The sequence below is a fragment of the Anguilla anguilla genome, chromosome 14, assembly GCF_013347855.1.
Source record: "Anguilla anguilla isolate fAngAng1 chromosome 14, fAngAng1.pri, whole genome shotgun sequence".
Classification (NCBI taxonomy): Eukaryota; Metazoa; Chordata; class Actinopteri; order Anguilliformes; family Anguillidae; genus Anguilla; species Anguilla anguilla.
The window spans coordinates 22,276,990-22,294,902 of record NC_049214.1 but is presented as its reverse complement, the minus strand read 5'-3'; the positions used below and the strand labels follow the sequence as shown (position 1 = coordinate 22,294,902).

The window sequence follows — 17,913 nt, the reverse complement described above, 5'->3', positions numbered from 1 at the left end:
TTTCTTCAACATTGAATTAAAGCCTTAATTAATCCTTACTTACTTTCTTTAAAAAATATATAAATAATGATATGAAAAACTGTTTTTTTTACTAGTTGTTCTCCTTGATTTGGAATCTCTGTCCTTGAATATGCCCAACAAAAAACTTCACAGCTGAGCTAGCATACCTCACACTGATGACAGCTGGTGGCCTGTGGGCACTTTGAACTACTGCTGTGGTAACCTAAGGAAACTGACCCTGGCCAGCTTTAACCGGCCCCACCCCAAGAAGGAAAAGGTCAATTGTGTACTATCCCTGTGGAATCGTGGTCATAGTTTGCTTATGTCATAGCTGAGGCTCACACTTGTGATGATAAGGCAAGCTTATTTAATGACTGCGCCACTACGGAGCACTAAGAAAGCTTCTGTAGATTTATAGTATGATGAATTACTGTCCATTGCAAGCCATGGAGCCAAGTCCAAGTGCCATTCAGCAAAACACAAGAGCACAGAGACTGCAAGAAATATCTCTGGACTATAATTAAACATTTGATGGAGAGCCTTTCCAAAGGGTTTACCCTTAAAAAAAGAATTTCTTTATGGACATAGTTCCCCTCATCCTTAGTTTTCTCTGTATGTTCTAGAATGGTGGTGTCTTCTTTATTCATTTAATATTGCTTTCATATCATGAAAGTCTCATGTTTATTTTGAGGCTCTAGCTCATTTTGTACATCTCTCTGCACCCCCGACAAAAAAGAAGAAGAAAAACAAGAAAAATAATCAATCTCCTAGTACAAAAATTCAACTTGATTAATTTCTCAAGTGAAAAAATAAACTAAGCCATCGCTGTGAACAGATATTCTTGCAAATACATGTGCATTTGGTTCATTTCTTTGTTTATTTATTTATCTTGCACAACCACTGACCGGGCTTCTATTCTTTTTTGTGATGTTTTCTACAGTGCTCAGATGACACTTTTTACTTTCGCCGCCATTGTCAGAGCGGTCGCATAGGAGGAGAGGGCAGAGCTCTGCAGATGCCTTCTTGTTGGAGACAAAGAGCCCCCTGCCACCCTCTCCACTCCCTGCACTTTCATCCACCCGTGATCAAAGGGCCACTCTGCATATGAAAGGGGGCTGGCTTTATGCTGCCCAAATTAGCCTATCGCCACCCCGCCAGCCTCCCAACTCCACAACAAAAACTCTCACATCTGTTCTGTCCGAGCCTCATCTTTGAGGGAGGGGGGGTGGTGTAAATCATGGGTGTTGGGGGTTGGGGAGAGCACGGATCACTCGCACAAAAAAGGAGTAGGAGAGGGGGGAGAAACGGAACTAAGGGAGCGAGAAGGGAGAGCTGAACGAATTACATTTCTTCCTGTGATCCCTTCTGTTGTGTCCTTTGCCGTGGGTCAGCGGGTGTGTTCTCCTAGTCCATGGGCTCCCCCTCCCCGCCACCCCCACCCTCAGCTTAAAACACGTAGCTCGTTTCGCCTCTTTTGCTGGGCGGCCGCACACTTCAAACCAAAGTTGGCTCGTATTAAAGCACCATCCCCAATGAAAGTCAATAATTGTCATTTGTGATGGAGATGCCGCTTTCGGTAGGGAGCCAGGTGGCCAGGGGGGTGTATTTTCCCAAAGGGCGCTCATTTTCTGAAGTTTATATGCACACTTCCCAGTGGGAGTAATGAAGTGGAAGACCATAAGCTAAATGATTACACACTTAAACAAGGCATAGATAGCATGGTTTCATTTTTTTTTTTCCAAGCCATCTTTTCAAAGTGGTGATGTTTTATTTAAGTTTGAGGCTCACGAAACAGATCAAGCCGTGTATTTAATTTTTGAATGCCATTTTCAAAACAAAACTGAACATGATATCTGAATTCTGTACTGGAAAGATAGATCTGCTTCTGTGGAGCATGATGGCAACATGGACAAACACTTTTCAGAGTCAAATGTTCCTGTGAACACCATAGCTTGTTTATAATCAACAGGGAGTTTTAAGTAATTTTAGCTAGAGTGGTGATCCAGTACACATACACTGTCTCATTTTCTCTGGGCTATCTAAGCTTCCTTTGAAAGACACTACCACCATAACTGTGCATCCAACTTAGTCATTGACAAACTAATTTCTCTGTCCATTATACAGCTAATAAAAATATAAATTTACAGCCACATACATAAGTTAGCTATCTAGTAGTACAAATTTTTACATATACAGCTAAGGAAAATATTTATTTTCAGTCATTTACATAGGCTAGCTAACTAGCCATACTAATTTCTCCATCCATTATACAGCTAAGAAAAATATTAATTTCCATACATTTGCATAGGCTAGCTAATTAGCCATATTGTTGTTCATTATAGCTATAGTTACAGTAAACTTCCACATAGCCACCAACAGCATAAGTGACCTACCTGACAACCTTGTTTATATGTTCATATGCATTTCTAATTAAGATTGACAGCCAGGCAAAAGGGTAAACTTTTTTGCAGTGGACTTCAATAATGGGCAGACCATACTAGCACTCTAGGTGCAAGCTAGGACTACTGGACCTCTCCACCATATGTGATTGCTTGTTCACATTCACTGCATTTTTTTTTTTACATATGCACATTCAGAAATTGCCTCTACTGCTGTACTTATCCAAATTTTCACCCTTCATGTATCCCATCTGATCCCATTAAGGCTGGTTATGTGGGAGTTTACTGTATCGGCTAGCTAGCCATTTGATAAGGAAATCTACCACAATCTCAGAAAAGTCACTGTAGCATACTCTACACAAGTATGCTTGAAAACAAGTAAGAATATTATTTTATGTTCTGAAGCAGTGTTACCCACACATTTCACATATAAAGGCTAATTCTACAGTATGAACATAAAAACAGGCAATCTGCCATTTGCACTGCACAGTGGTATGAAGTTATTTGACCTATGACTGTTTTCCGTTTAAGAATAGGCCGATGCAAGGATCAAATAGGTGCTACAAGGGTTTGAAAAATGATGCATGCTCTGGTTTCTGTTTGATTAAGCTAAATGCAAACTGAATGTAACATTAAACAATAGTAGAAGCAGGAAATCAGACACCAGCACTCTCCTCTCTTATTTATTTTACTGCTTGACTCTGCCTTAACAGTGTGGCAGTGTCCACTCAGCTGGCTACTGCTCTGTAGGCTACCTAGCTGTGTTTTTTAATATATAGCCTATAGTTTTTTTTATCGACTGGGAAATGAATGTGCTCTTCCTATTGAGTAAATTCTCATTCTAAGTTTCAGCAACAGGTGAAACATTAATATAACATTTTAAATTATTGCAGGCTTACCACAAAAAAGGGAGCAAAATGTTTTGTTCTTCTGCCAAAAGCAATCACAGACACAGATAATTTAAGGATTTCCCCCCTGTTGACAGGAAGACACAAACTGAAATTTAACTAAACAAGTGCTAGCACATAAGGTGCTTGCATGCTCCACATGACCCAAAATGTGACACGTTTTCAAGCTGAGTCAGGATGAGACTCCAAGTCACCAAGTGTGTTTGGCAGCAGGCTTTACTGACTAAGACTTAGTAACTCAAAACGTTCGCATGCAAACTATATTTAATCTTCAAAGAATAAAAAAAATGTTTCTGCAGTCTGCTTGCTTGGATGCAAACTGGCGGTGAGATGAGAGAGTTTGCAGAAAAATCCCAAAACGTTATAAAACCCGGGCATGTAGGCGATGCCAAGAGAAGACGTTCAATATCTCTCTTATAAAACGTAACCGTCCCGTCTCGCCTCATCTAAACTGAGCTTAGAACTACAACAGATGCAATAGCAAAAGATCGCTTTCTCATGATAAACCAGCAGAAATGCGTAAACTACATACGGTGTCGCTTTAGGCACTTGAAGAATAGGTTTTTGGAATGTTTTTTTCGACGTTCTAAGTCAGTGGTCTACAACTGCATTGCATCAGCATGTTCAGTAAAGAACATTTTAATCACATAGTGTGAACTTGCACCTTAAATGATAAATAATGGCGCTTGCTACGAGCGTGACATGCACATCCAAAATGGGTGAACAACTAAAGTTATCAAACAACTATACGAGCATCCAGGAGCATAACGAGCCCCGAGTGGAGTGCTAAAACCAGAGACTGTAAAAAACCACAGGGCTAAGACTACGAGTGATTGACATGACGTTAACCATGCTCATGGCGGTTAGGTTACTGGAACCTCGAACTGAAATGTAGAGATGGAAATAAAAAGACAACGTGTTAAGAATCTTTCGCCGAAGAACGTCGCATTCAACTTATAGCCTACTCATGCAAACTTGCGGGTGAGTTAAGATCGGTTTCTTCTTACGGCCAATATTTTATGGCTGCAATATCAGTTTGGGGTTAAACTGAAACTACTGTGCTTCATATCGTTGCATGACCTACTGCAGGGGTAGTAGTTGTTTGGCTGTTTATGCTGGACTGGTGTTGTTTACTGGTTCAATTTTGACTGCAGCCTTCATTGCCTCTGATTGTTCGTAAGCAATCAATACTGTAGGGCAATGCTAAGACTTTTGTTGTGGTCGAGGTGGACAGGTAGCCTACTGTTTGCAACGTGAAAAGTCCCGTGCATAATACCACAATATAAGGCAAAGCCAAACTCACTAGTGCATTTTTAAATGCTAAAATTAAACACTTGGACACATTCACAAGAATTTCTCCGTCCTTCATATTCTTTCTACCACTAGGCCTGTGCTGAAACAGTTTCGTGCTTTGTTGGGGTTCCTATGAACTTGAAACTTCGCAAGTTAGGTAGATGCCATGCGAAAATGAACTAATTAATATAATTTATATTAATATTCTTTAAAGTTTCTTCAGTATCTTCGAAATATGTATCACCGTTTGGCACGTTTGAAAATTGAGGCCCTAGACTATTTTGGGTTATTATATATTTGGCAAGCTAGCCTAAATACCTACACCCCCTCTCAAATAAATAACGGACACTCCCAATAGATATTTAGCAGGGTAATTTCTGGACAGGCAGGGTTTCTTGGGTTGTACCTGTGTTGTGTTCCTTTTAGTATTTTAAAGGAGAGCATAGCAGGATGGGGAAATATCAGCAAGTAGTGAAGACTCATATCCTTCGTTCCAAATGACCGCTGGCCATACAGAAGCTACACTTTCATTCTGTCAACAGCTGTGCAGAAGGGCAGCTTCAGAGTGCTGTTTTAATGGCCTACTGTTAAAAGCATTAACCCTCATGAAAAAGAGCCTTTATCTCCGTTTCTTTTCAGACAGCAACAAAAATGCGCAGGCAACCCCTTCTGTGCCAGTGACACATCTTAGGTGGAAACCGCTTGTATTCTATGCACAAAAGATGCAACTATAACCATGAGTGATGACAAAGACTGAGAGTAGATTACTATGTGCAATAATCTATAACCAGTACGATGCTTTATAATGACAGCTATGACGCCTGTACTTTGACATCTGGAGTTTGACATCTTGCAGTAAGGCCATTTTTACAACGTACAACTGCAGACAATCTTGGTGCAAGGCCCCATAACAATTTTCAGTCTTAAATCACACTTTCATCCAACAGTTTAACTACACACAAACTGAAGTGACAGCTAAATATTTCAAGGGAAAGTAAGGTTTCTGCACACTGGGATTTCATGCTGTTATTTCTTAGCCGAGTAAAAGTAGACAAAAAGAAAATGGCTATGCAGCCATTGACCGTTATGTTCTGTGATAGCTCTAATGTTGGTTCATGTTTGTCATTACTCAGTAGTAATACAACCCTACGCATTTCACTAAACTGGCTAGTTTGGTAGCTTTACATGTATGCTAATTTTATGAACGAGCAGGCTAGACATGGTGTGGGTGTGCAGGAGGTGACCTGATCAAAACCTCCAGTAATCATTGGCTATGGTGGTCAGAATAATTTCCTTAAGGACATCTAGACATGATCATTTCAGTTACACAGACACCTCTCACTTTCATTTTCTAATTACCCAGCAGTTACATGCTGAGCTTTTATGAGAACTTGTCCTCAAACACATATTCCATTCTGCTTATCTCTCTTATCTGCTTTGGGTATAATAAGCCACCCCCCTTTCAAACTAATCTCAGCAAGCTAGCTCAGCTGGGTAAAAAGCAACATGCTCATTGCTGCTAAAAAGGTGGTTTTACACACCTTGCAAAAATGATCTGGTAATGTCTGAAAATGACACCAAGTGGCTGATGGCCCAGTACCACAGATCCTAAGCAACATAACCTCCAATTTGTATACAAACACATCTTATATCCAGCTAAAATATTTCCACAGAGGTTTCTGAGAAGTATGTAGTTTAACATATATCAGACTATTTGTTACTAAATGAACTGATCTGTGAAAATGCTTATTTATGAATGTCAGCACTTATTTATGTCTCATAACAAATCATTCAGTGGCACATGTGCACGTTTCATTTTTGGTCAACAATGACGTTTTAAAAATTTTATTACTCAAGACCGTGAAAATAAGACACATTCGCCTCTTTGGCAGACTGTTCAAGGTCAGCACTGTTAAATACTGTGCTGACGGTCCATTTTAGCTCAGCCAACAGCCTTCTGAGCTCCAGGTCATCACTTTGATGCGGCACGCACTCCACACCGGCCTGGTCTTGAGATGTGACCCCAGCATTCCAACAGGGTCTAACGACTGGAGAGGGAGGACTCCTCATTATGGATTACTGGAAACGCTAGAGGTCTGACTCAAGCATGCCTTTGAAGATTTTTATTAATTTTCCAATCGGGGGGTGGGGGGTGGTGTGGTGGTGGTTGGTGGGGGAACAAGAGAGAGGTATACATACTTGAAATATTTTTGTACAGACAGCTTAATTCTAGAAAAAAAACATGAACTGATCATTTTTATAAACTATTGACAACTATAACTATTGATAAATGTAAGTATTAAGCTTTTGACAGGCGACCTGCTTAAATTAATTTGTGAATGTATGGCCGACTGACTGACAATAGACCAAGTTAAATACCTCTCTGGAAAGAAGGGGACCTGTTCTTCTTTGGGAGTGGTAGAATGGGCCACTGTATTGGCATTCTGATGGAAAATAAACATGTTCGGCACCCAGGGATGGGGTTGGTTTGCTTGGATATATGTGGGCTGAATACGCGCTTGTCTTTCGGCCGAGCGAGAGAGCCCTCCCTGGAGCTGCGAACCTGGCGGGCCGCGGGGCCGTGTGTGCGATCCCTGTTTCTCCTCTGAGTTCTCAGCCACTTACGGGCTAACCTCAACCACTTCCCACACAGCCTTGGAGGAGAATGTATGATGTTACATCAGGTCTACCTACCATACACTGAGTGAGGCAAAAAAAAAAAAAAACATTCTCGAGAAGCCGGTTTACCTTGGTGCTCGGCCACCACTGACTATTTAGACTGTCAGGACGCATCAGCATCAGAAACAAAATGGGGCTACAGAGCCCAGAATGATGGCTCGTCTATGCCCCCCCAATGGATCACAAGTGCTAGGCAGTTGATCCTGCCGCCTACACCCATCAACAGCACCCCTGACAGGGGGGTGGACAGGGGGAGAGGCGTAGAGAGGTGTTGGCCACAGAGACTCCCTGTTCACAGACTCTGTACAGGCCTTTCAGGACAACATAATTAAACCAAACTGATTCGAAACTGAGAACTCCCAATTTACAAAATTAGGAGGAAAAACAAAAGCAGAAGTGGGATTGCATATCAATCTCTCTGGGCTGTTGACTTGAGGGTGTAATCTGTAGTTTTAACACAACATGCACTACATACTACCCCTGCTGCCATTATCCCCTGTTGTATCCACCAGGGATGCTCTGCATTCATTTACATTCATTACCGTCCAGAGAGCCAAAAGAGCCTTTATTCCAGTTTTGAACACATTTCATTATATGCCCTGTGAGGTGAGCTCAGGTTTCTCCCACGTGCAGTTTTCTTAGCCCAGAGAGCATTTGCTCTTAAAAACACTGCCTCTGCACATGATGGATATTAAGTCATTGGGTGGGAGTTCCTGGGTATTTATTTTAGTGCGTGATGGATACTAAATGACTGGGGTGGGGTTTCTGGGTGTTTATTTCAAAGATAATTATTTTTGTGTAGCAAAAAAAAGGCCTAAAGCAAAATGTAGTGATCTATAAGGTTCAGAGTATTCCAAAAAAAAAAAAACATCAGATTTTGAAAGGAAGCATGACTTGCATTACCATCTAATCTATTGAAGATACCTTCCATAGTTACTAAACTATTTACTAATGAACTGATCTGTGCATTATGACATTGTTATCACTGATTTGCAGCAGACAGTTCACAATTTCCACATACAAATGTCACATCCATCATGGTTACACAGCCTGTGTGGCTCATGTTCAGAATAAGTTAATCAAGATAATTACAAAAACTATAAAAACATGATTTAAAATGAATATACTTTCTGACGTTTTAATTGCATTTAAAAACTGTTAAACAAGCTTACATTTAACATGCTAGCAGCTAGCCTATATGTAGTTTTATGTAGAAATCATATTTCTCTCATCTCTGGGGAACATGGAAGCTTGCACAGGTGGCTCAAGATTTTCCTGTAGACTGGTCTGTTCATGTTTATCCTTTTCAATTAGGCTACATAAATCACCCTCATCATAATGCTGTTAGGATGCAAATGTACAAATGTGTCTTTTAGAAACTATTTATGAAGCAGTTTTCCTGTTAATGTATTCCACTTTGATTGATTTGGAGTAGACCTATAGTTTAAAGTAGCATTACTGGATCAAAAGGCTTAAGGATTCAGGGATTTGTAGCTTTGAGATCAGCCCAGTGCACTTGCTGGTCTGCTCTCTGTATCTGTGTCTAAAGAACAGGGCGGAAAAGTGCCTGAAACCTGAAACAGCACAGGGTTGGAGACAGGATGCCCAAACTTCAGCAGTTATGCATGTCTCACACAGGAGTGGCTGGTGAGCTGGAATCATAAGGGGCAAAAATCTTACCTTTAAGAAAAATTATTGGTCTCAGCCAGCTTTTAATTTATTTTATGTGATTAACAAATTCCTGAATAATCCATTGGGAGGTAATCCCAAATGTAATAGCCAAAGCTGGCCATATTACAACATAGTGTCCCTTTATTCCTGTCACAGTAGAGAATGCAAATAAGTTTTCCATTTAGGAAAACCAGTTTGATCATTTAAAGGTTATATTTACAGGCAAGTCCCACCATTCTCTGTGCACCACAGCGATAAGCATTATGCACAATAAGGGCCAGCAAATAAACTTCAGAAAAGTTTTCCCATTTCCTGAGCATCTGAACTGTGTATGCTGTGCAGATTGTAAAGTCGTCAATGTCTCTTGAATTTGGGTCCAGACAATGAAGAGTACATTTCGCAAGTTGAAGCAATCCAGAAGTAGAAGCCACAAAGTACATGCTGACAGTAATGACTGGTTTAAAGGCATGGTTTGTGGGAAACTGCACGTACAGCAAGAAAAGCAAACAATTTCACCTTGTTAACTGGCCTTAATTAGAATGACACTCTGTGTGCAAATGAACAGGACTACTGCACATGTTCCACAAATCCTCTTAGTTGCTTGTTTCAATCAATTTGCTGAGCACCATCCTATGCACAAATGGCCATTGTGGCATGATGACATCATCTGAGGATGCCCCCATTTAATAAATGCATGAACCCATGCAAACTGTAGATGCCTTTGGGGCGGTTATTAGTTTTGTACACTCGACAAAGAAGGTTGCTGTAATGCTCAAGTTTCCATGGCTGGCAAACATCTCTTTCAAAAGCAGGTTAAAAGGTTTTAACCCTGCAACATCTGCTGAGGCACTGGGGTCACTAATGTGCTTCCTTTTGGAACCACAAATGGACATGGGTTAAATAAATGTTTCCTTGCTGAAACTACATATGGTGATAGCATTGGACATTTGTTTGGCCCAAGAAAAGAGTTGATGTTAAACATCAGTTCTGTGACTTCCATTATGGAGACTGGATGACTTCTTAGGGTCATCTTTGCGATGGCTTTCCTGAGATTATTTTTTTTCAAGCCGGTTTATGTCAGGGGATGTTTTGAAGCTCTAATTGACAAAGACCACATTCACACTGATGAGTGTCCCGTTCAAGATGTGCTTGTTAGGAGGCAGGCAAAATAAGCCCGGCTCATTAATCCTCTCAAGAATTTTCAAAATTAAAAAATGGAGTTGTAGAGTAGACCCTGAAGGAGTAATTCACCATGGGACATAATTGCTACCAAAAAGTCTGAAACGTTAAGGATGCCCACAATGGTTCGGTTACTCATGAGCCTCTGCCGTAAAAAGAACAAGATGTAGAATTGGCAGAGTATCTCTTTCAGGACTTCAGTTGCCACAGGCTTGGTGAGCAATTCCTGAAATAGAAACCACGCATACATGGATGACAAAAATCCATCCAATACCCCCGGATGAGGTTTGGACCAAAACAAAAAAAAGCAAAAAAAATAAAAATAAATAAAATTTGAATTTACCCACTGAAGAAAGAACTCATACAGACACAACAGAATATCCAATAAAACCCCTAAACACAGAAATTAATCTGGAAGACTTGCTATGGAAGCAAAAGTTGAAGACGTACAGTTAAGTTTTCAAGAGTGGAATACAGCAAATACATACATTTATGTATTGGCTCTGATGACCAGAATCACTGCAACACATTCTAATCAACAGTTACAGCATCAAAATGCTAAATGTAATCTAGAGTTCAGCTCTGATGAGCGCTGAGATTGCATTTATATTCAAATACTTTTATATGTTTTTAATTGTTTGTATAACAATTGTTGTTATGCAGAATCCAAAACATAATTATCAAAATAGCCAGACATAATAATAAAGTTCAATAATCCAAAACGACAATAAACGTTTCAAAATGTTAAATGGAGAGAAAATTGAAATCAAGCTGGAGGCCTGGGCCTTATGGAGGATGTGGGGCCATTTGTGAGAAAAAGAGGACCGGCAGAGAGGCGATGAAATTAACTGCGAGCAGCGAGGAACAGTAGGCTTCTTGTCAAGAGATCTACAGCTTTTATGAGGTCGGCTACCAAATCCTGACAATTCCACCCCATCCCCAAAGACAAACACTCTTTGGGCGCAAATGACCCTGAAAATGCAGGCTATTCCTCCCGAGTGTGTGGAATTCTCTCCGAGCAGGGACAAAAAGTAAACAATACAAAGGGTGGGGGCAGGGAACAGACTTTCACTCTCAGAAGTGCCAGCGCAGATCACTGCACATTAAAAAACCACTGACCCCCATATAAAACAAGCAACAGGGATAAAAAATACCTTTCATGGACCAAAAAAAAAAAAGTGTGATATGCAATATTCCTAGCAGTGCAATCAATAGAATATATCACACATACAATGTGTGCTGAGATTTATGAGAGATGACAGGAAGAAAAGATGGCATTATAGATCTGGAAGTATGAAGGCATATCAGGAAATGTCATTTTGTTTACAGAAACAAACAGGCTCCAGTTTCATAGCTTTGAAATAGAGAAGATAACAGGTGTTCATGTTTTTCAAATTATCTCAAATAATACCATATAAACACAAGCTGTGTGCCTGCTGAATGCATCTTTTAAGAAATCTGAACTTTCATCCAAGACCACACATTTTGAGTATTTTTGAGTTAATTCCCACACTACATATTTTCTTTCAGAGTAATTGTTACAATGGTGCCAACATAATCATTGGACAGTCATAGTACTCGCCACCTCAGAACATTGGTCTGGCCTTTACTAGCAAATGGCTTAAAACACAGTTTGACTTCTGCCCTAATTTAGCCCCACTGCAATTGAAGTCTAGACATGAAGCTACATCGTATAATGGTCATTTTTCAGTTAAACTTAGCAGTAACTCCCGAGAGCTTGTCCTGCAAAACTTTTAATGCAGTTCTGCCAAAATGTGTTCTTTCGGAAATGGAATCAGAACTTGGTGGTGATTATTAGTGCAACTTTTAACTGACACGCAACAAATCTTGCTGCTATTTCAGTGTGTATGTACACAGTTTCAACAAGAATCATGGCGTGATGGCTATTACTGGGGTTCAAATTTCATTAGGTCTATAAAGGCTGGCTGTCAAAATGTTTTTTTCTCTTCTCATTTATTTGTAATGGATCAGGTTGACCTTATGGTTGATGTATTTGGTTGCCATTCTTTAGTAAAGCCAATGCTTAATTGAAAAAAGTCAACAAACACAGTGTGAACAGGGCACAGTCAAAGTGCCCTGTTAATCAAACCCCCGAATGTATGTCACATGATTGTCCATTAAAAAAAAAAAGTCTTAATTTGACTAGCCTCTATCTATGGGACATGCTAGGCAGGGGTACAGGTGATGGATAGAATGGGTCAGACAAAAATAGACTTTCATAACTAATTTGGGCTCTCAACTTCACAGGGGGGCACAACTTTCCTGCCCCCAAAACATAATTGTGTTGAAATGTGGGCACATATAGTACTGCTAACAGGTGTGGCTGATGGAACTCTTTGGTGAAAGCACAAGCCAATCACATTAAACCTTACTGGTCCCATATTTTTCTCCTACCTCCTCCTGTTTGCCACAAATGTGAGCAGACTAACAACCATCACCTACACAAACATTATCACAATACTTCAAGAAACAGACGGCAAAAAGTGCAGAATCACCTTTAGAATCTTGACTTTCTTGAAAACCTGCTCTCTTACGACAACATTTAAAGAGATATTACATAGTCTCAATGAATCTGGTAAGGAGAGCCATCAGTGGATTTACTGACTGCTTTTCTGAAAGTTCATGTGTATCTCCTGTCAACGCTGGTTTTTGTGACTTCAAAGATTTGCACAAAATGTGCTACTAAATTCCTGTTAAGTCAGTGTTAACACAAAACTGACACTGCTCTGTGATCTGTGCACATGTGCTCCTTTCATCTGTACAGTCCAAGGGGTCCAGCCTCCAGGTCCATCACTCAATTAAATATCTGGTATTCCCGCTCTGCTTCCAGGAAACACAACGGATGCTCAAAAGGATGTGTTAAATGGACTGATGGAGAGATATAAAAACCTTTTTTGAAAGCACACAGACCGTTCCTTACACAGAGCATGTCTTATCAGAGTTTACCCTCTTGTGCTCACAGAGGAACTTTAAGTCGGCTGGAATTCTTTCAAAAAATATTTCCATTAGCAGCTTGAAGTGTGAATCGATCATCTGTCTCTTACACTAAAAATGTCAAAGATAAGAGGCACCGTTCTTTACAACAAACTTTCAAAAGCTCCAGGTAGGTAGTGAATTGATAGAGAATTTTATTTAGCTTTATCAATTTATAACACCAGAGAACAAAATGAGTGCACCGAAATCTGTGTCTGGACAAGAGGAGCAACAAGAATATTTTTTCAAAGCTTAAGCAATGGCAATAGACCATCATCGTGCATATTGTCTGGTTCTTGATTATCTTGGGTCTTTTGCCAAGACAGAAAAGAAATGAAAGAACTGCATTACAGCTTATCAAAAGACCTTGGATGTTATCGGAAAAACGTTAAGTCAGTTCCGTTCCCATAACAGATGGGCCATTGCATTAAACAGATCCCCCAGTGCTTGTTTTACAAGTCCTTTTTAATCATTTCTGTTCCATGCTAGCTCCTTTTATATTTGTTCACATAGTACAGGTCAAAGTAAATATCCATTGTTTTAATATGTCAACAGGGGTTAAACATGGTCCGAATTCTTTCTCCATTTTAAACGACTGCACTTGCAATGCATGTGATGGAAGCTGAAATGTTCCACAGTTCTGGCATTTGCTGCAGATTGTTAAGGACTATAATTGTAAAATGTTTTTTTTTTGGAGGTATGTTGCAATGCTTAACTCCTCCACAAAATAATATCATCATAAATGTGATATTTACAATGTACTGTATATTTTATCTATGAAGAACTTAGAATATCTATGAAGGATTTAGATGGCTATGACATGTTTATACATTGTTACGTGTTTTATTGTGGTGTAATTTTGTAAACATTGTATAATACTTACACAGCAAAGCAGGTGAATATTCAATATCACACATTTAGGAGTTCCCTGGTATTTACACATTTAGTGCTTATGTGTGTGCTAATAAAGGCACAAAGCTCTGGTAATTGCTGGTAACTGCTGCACACAGATGCTAATTGAGGGATTGACTATGGGACAGCCTGAATTGATCCCTTGAGCAACTGTTACATTTACCCAGCAGTAAACCATAGAAACAATTGAGGTAATGATGAACTGTTAAAGGCTTAAAATCAATCATTAATTAGTACATTGGCTGTTCTGGCCTATCATCGGGATTTCCTTTAATGCACTATTAGGATTACAACTATCACCTCTGTCTACAACACACTACCAACAAAAAAAATTAAGAGGTAACTAATGCTCAAGTAGAACTCAAATTTCTTAGTTACTCACTGGAAAAATCTCAGTTAAACTGCAGCACACAATTAGCACCTACTTTACACATCTAGTGTATCTGACCGCAGAGCGTGATGGAATTAGAAATAACTGTTTATTTTCTTGACTTGATGTTACTTGTTTTGTCATTACAGCACTTCAGTGTATTACTGTTTTCAACAAATTGTGAATTGTGAAGTTTTCAGTAGTATTTTAAACTGATACAACTACAATATATGACTGGAATAAAGTTTGAAAAAAGAAAAAGTTGTAAATCCTGAATTGAAAAGGTTCCATGTTGTAAAACCATCCTTAACCACCAAGCCATCCTTGTGTGTCTTCAGAAATCAACACTACAACCTATTAGATTGGACACTTGGCTGTTTTAAAAATCAGTTTTTCCTCCATTTTTCTTCTCTCCCAGTTTGTAATGCTCATCTTATTTGTAGTCCTGCATCATAACTGCAAAGTCCTCCGTCATCAGTGGCGGGGCACAGGGTGTGTGTGTGTGTTGTCAGATGTTTCTTCTCTGCACTCTGAAGTCATAATGATGAGCAGGTCCTTTTTTGCACGATGAGTCTGAGACTGCAGTGCCGACTTTAACCCTGCCTCCCTGGGCCACGATACAGCCAATTATGTGGCACCCTGCTGGGCAGCCACAGGCACACACTGTAGGAAACCTGACTGGAAACTAGGGCTTTAGTAGAGCATACCACTCAACATATTTTTTGAGATTATGCATTATCACTACATATTATGTAGTACCTATTCATAAACCCATCCGCAGTAATTAGGAACTGCTAAGCTTAAATGACCTGATGGAATAAGTGGATTTTGAATCATTTTGAGTGGTGGATACTTCCACGATGCTAGCATGTTAGCCCTGCTACAGTCTGCTGCCATAATGGGCTCAAAGTGGTGCTTCACTAAGGAAGTGAGGAATTTTGTGTTGATGTTGTAGTGCTCTGTATACCCCGGGGGACTGTTGGCTTAGATGCAGAAAGAATCCAAATTCCCTGTGGGCTTTTGAGGAGTCTAATGTAGCGGAGCAATCACAATCTGCGATTGGAACTTTGTGAGTTTATTCATCTAAGTGCACAATATCAGAGGAAAATGCCTAGAGTGAAAAATAGATTCAGTGGATTTGCACCATTTGCAAATAAAGCAAATTTAGCTTATATTCTCTCATTGGTCTTTGTAAACCCCCTAAAGCCAAAGATGCCTTCCTTCCAAAAACAACATGTAAAGAATCAGTAATCACTGTAAGTAAAAAAAAACATTAGAAAATATTAGAAAATTAATTTTTTTTTAAAACTTTAAAGATTAGTCAGCTACGATAAATCAAATGTCGACAGGGTGTAAAGTACTTGAGTTAGCTTTCTCAAGAAATGTAATCCTGACATTTTTTTTTGCCATGCTGTGGATCCAGGGCAGTATAGTTTCTGATTTCATGAGCTCCCAAGGCTAGCTGCTACTTTAAGTGACCTTATGCCAGTCAAATTCTAAATCAAACTCCCATGAACCTTCAACATGGATCTTTTGCCCAAGAGAGGAAATCTAAAACATCTGTGGTACAATATTTAAGGTTTTTTTTTTCTCCCCTGCAGCAAAGCCACTGTTACATTCAAATAGTAATGATAGTGATGATATGAAACACTTACAATTTGGTAGGCCTGAAGAGTGGCATGTACTAAAATATTTGTAATTGTGCAAAATTTAAATCTTGTTAAATAAACATTACCGGTAATGGGTTAAAGAATGTAAACACTTATGTGAATGTGAAGTATTAAAATTAGTAATCTCTGCTTCTTCCTTCCAGCCATTTTGGTCAGTTTCATTGACAAATATGACACTATCTCCTTTCTGTAGAGGTGACATTATTTTTGCAAACACAACTGGACAAAGGTAAATAGGCAATCCTAACAGCAGGAAAAAATACCCCATTCAAATGATAAGCTTACATTATTATTGTTAATCCACTTACGTTATTCTGGGAAACACATGCAGGTGCAAATTAAATAAATTGTACAATAATATAAAGTAATTCATATATTTAACCCTTTAGGAAACATACTGAATTTGAAATCCATCCAATAAAGGGAAATGGCATATACAGGGTTTTGTTCTATTTTTAATGGAAACATCACTCGTTAAGATGTAATCTGATTAGCCAACAGGTTCAGACAGATTTTCTGCTGTTGGCAAACAGCAAATAATTGGCAGGTTGCCAGAATTTAGCCAAGAATGGGAAATAAGAACGACTATTGTATTCACATGGGTCCTAAAACCTACACTTATGCAGTGCTATTTCAGTAATCAACACACTGGAAAATATAGTTTCACTGACTAGAGCCATTTAACAATCTGTACTTGACATGTTCAAAGTCAGCTTTTTGCAAATTTGAATGATCATCTGAATGCAGTTATCTTTTTGAGCACTGGGTCACTGTTTGCTATTCTTGTTTTGTGTTTCTGTGAATAAATGTAAGTAACAATATCTCAACCATATCAACCCCCAAAGTGTGCGTGTGTTCATTCTGAATACCAAATCAAATTTTTCTAATTACACTCAGGCCTTTCATAAAGAATTATTTAAAAAGTAATTTCACTTTATGTTCTGGCATAAAATGATAACACTTGACAAAATTATTATGACAATTAGGCTCTCTTTATAGACTGAAATAAAATGGCAGCAACTGCAGATATGATAATGCAGCATTATTTTACTTGAGGATTATTTTGAATGGTTGTGAATTTTCGGTCAAATTTTATAACGAACGGGCTCGTAATTATTTGAGACGGACAATTAGCTACATTTCCATCAACCATTTCTGCCATTTTGATATGTGCCAGTGCATGGCAAATGGGGAGCTGAAAATCATCCCCTTCTTGCTTTCTGACTATTTTTGTTCTGCTGCTGTTCAAAAACCAGCAATTGGAATAAGAAGGCCTGTTATTTTTTTTCCACTGAAAACTAAAATGCTTCAATTGTGGGTGAGGAATATCATAATTAAGTTGAAGTTATAACAATTATTGGGATTTTTCAGGCTTGGCTTGGTGTAAAAGTATGTTTGGTTCATATAGATTAGGCTTCTGTCACATATCTGGACACAGATGGGAGAGGAAGGGACGAGTTGATCTTTTTTCATAAGCAACACCATCTGTACAAACAATTTACAATTATCTGTTTTTTTTCTCTCCAGATGCAATTTGCTGCAGGGCTACTTTTTGTTTTTTTGATAGTTTTAATTCTGTTTGAATGAACTACATAAACAGTGGAATTAATAAACATGGAATTAAAATATTAAAATATCACTCAATTTCTTAACCCCCTTTATTTTACTTCATGAAAAGGCCAAAGGTCTGAAAGTATAAATTCGGAAAAGGAAAAAAAACCCCAAAAAACTGACTACTCCAAAAGATGCACTTTTCCCCAGTTTAATTTGTTTTGCAATTATTACTTATTCAAGTACTAGGAAATTCATAATTGTGGTTATATTCCCCACAAGTGATA

The 17,913-nt window shown here is 38.9% G+C and overlaps 1 protein-coding gene across 1 annotated transcript in view; it reads right to left on the bottom strand.

The window, feature by feature from the left end:
- The window catches only part of trabd2a (TraB domain containing 2A), a 56,338-nt gene that overhangs the window by 32,605 nt on the left and 5,820 nt on the right, over nucleotides 1–17,913 (bottom strand). The window lies entirely within an intron of this gene.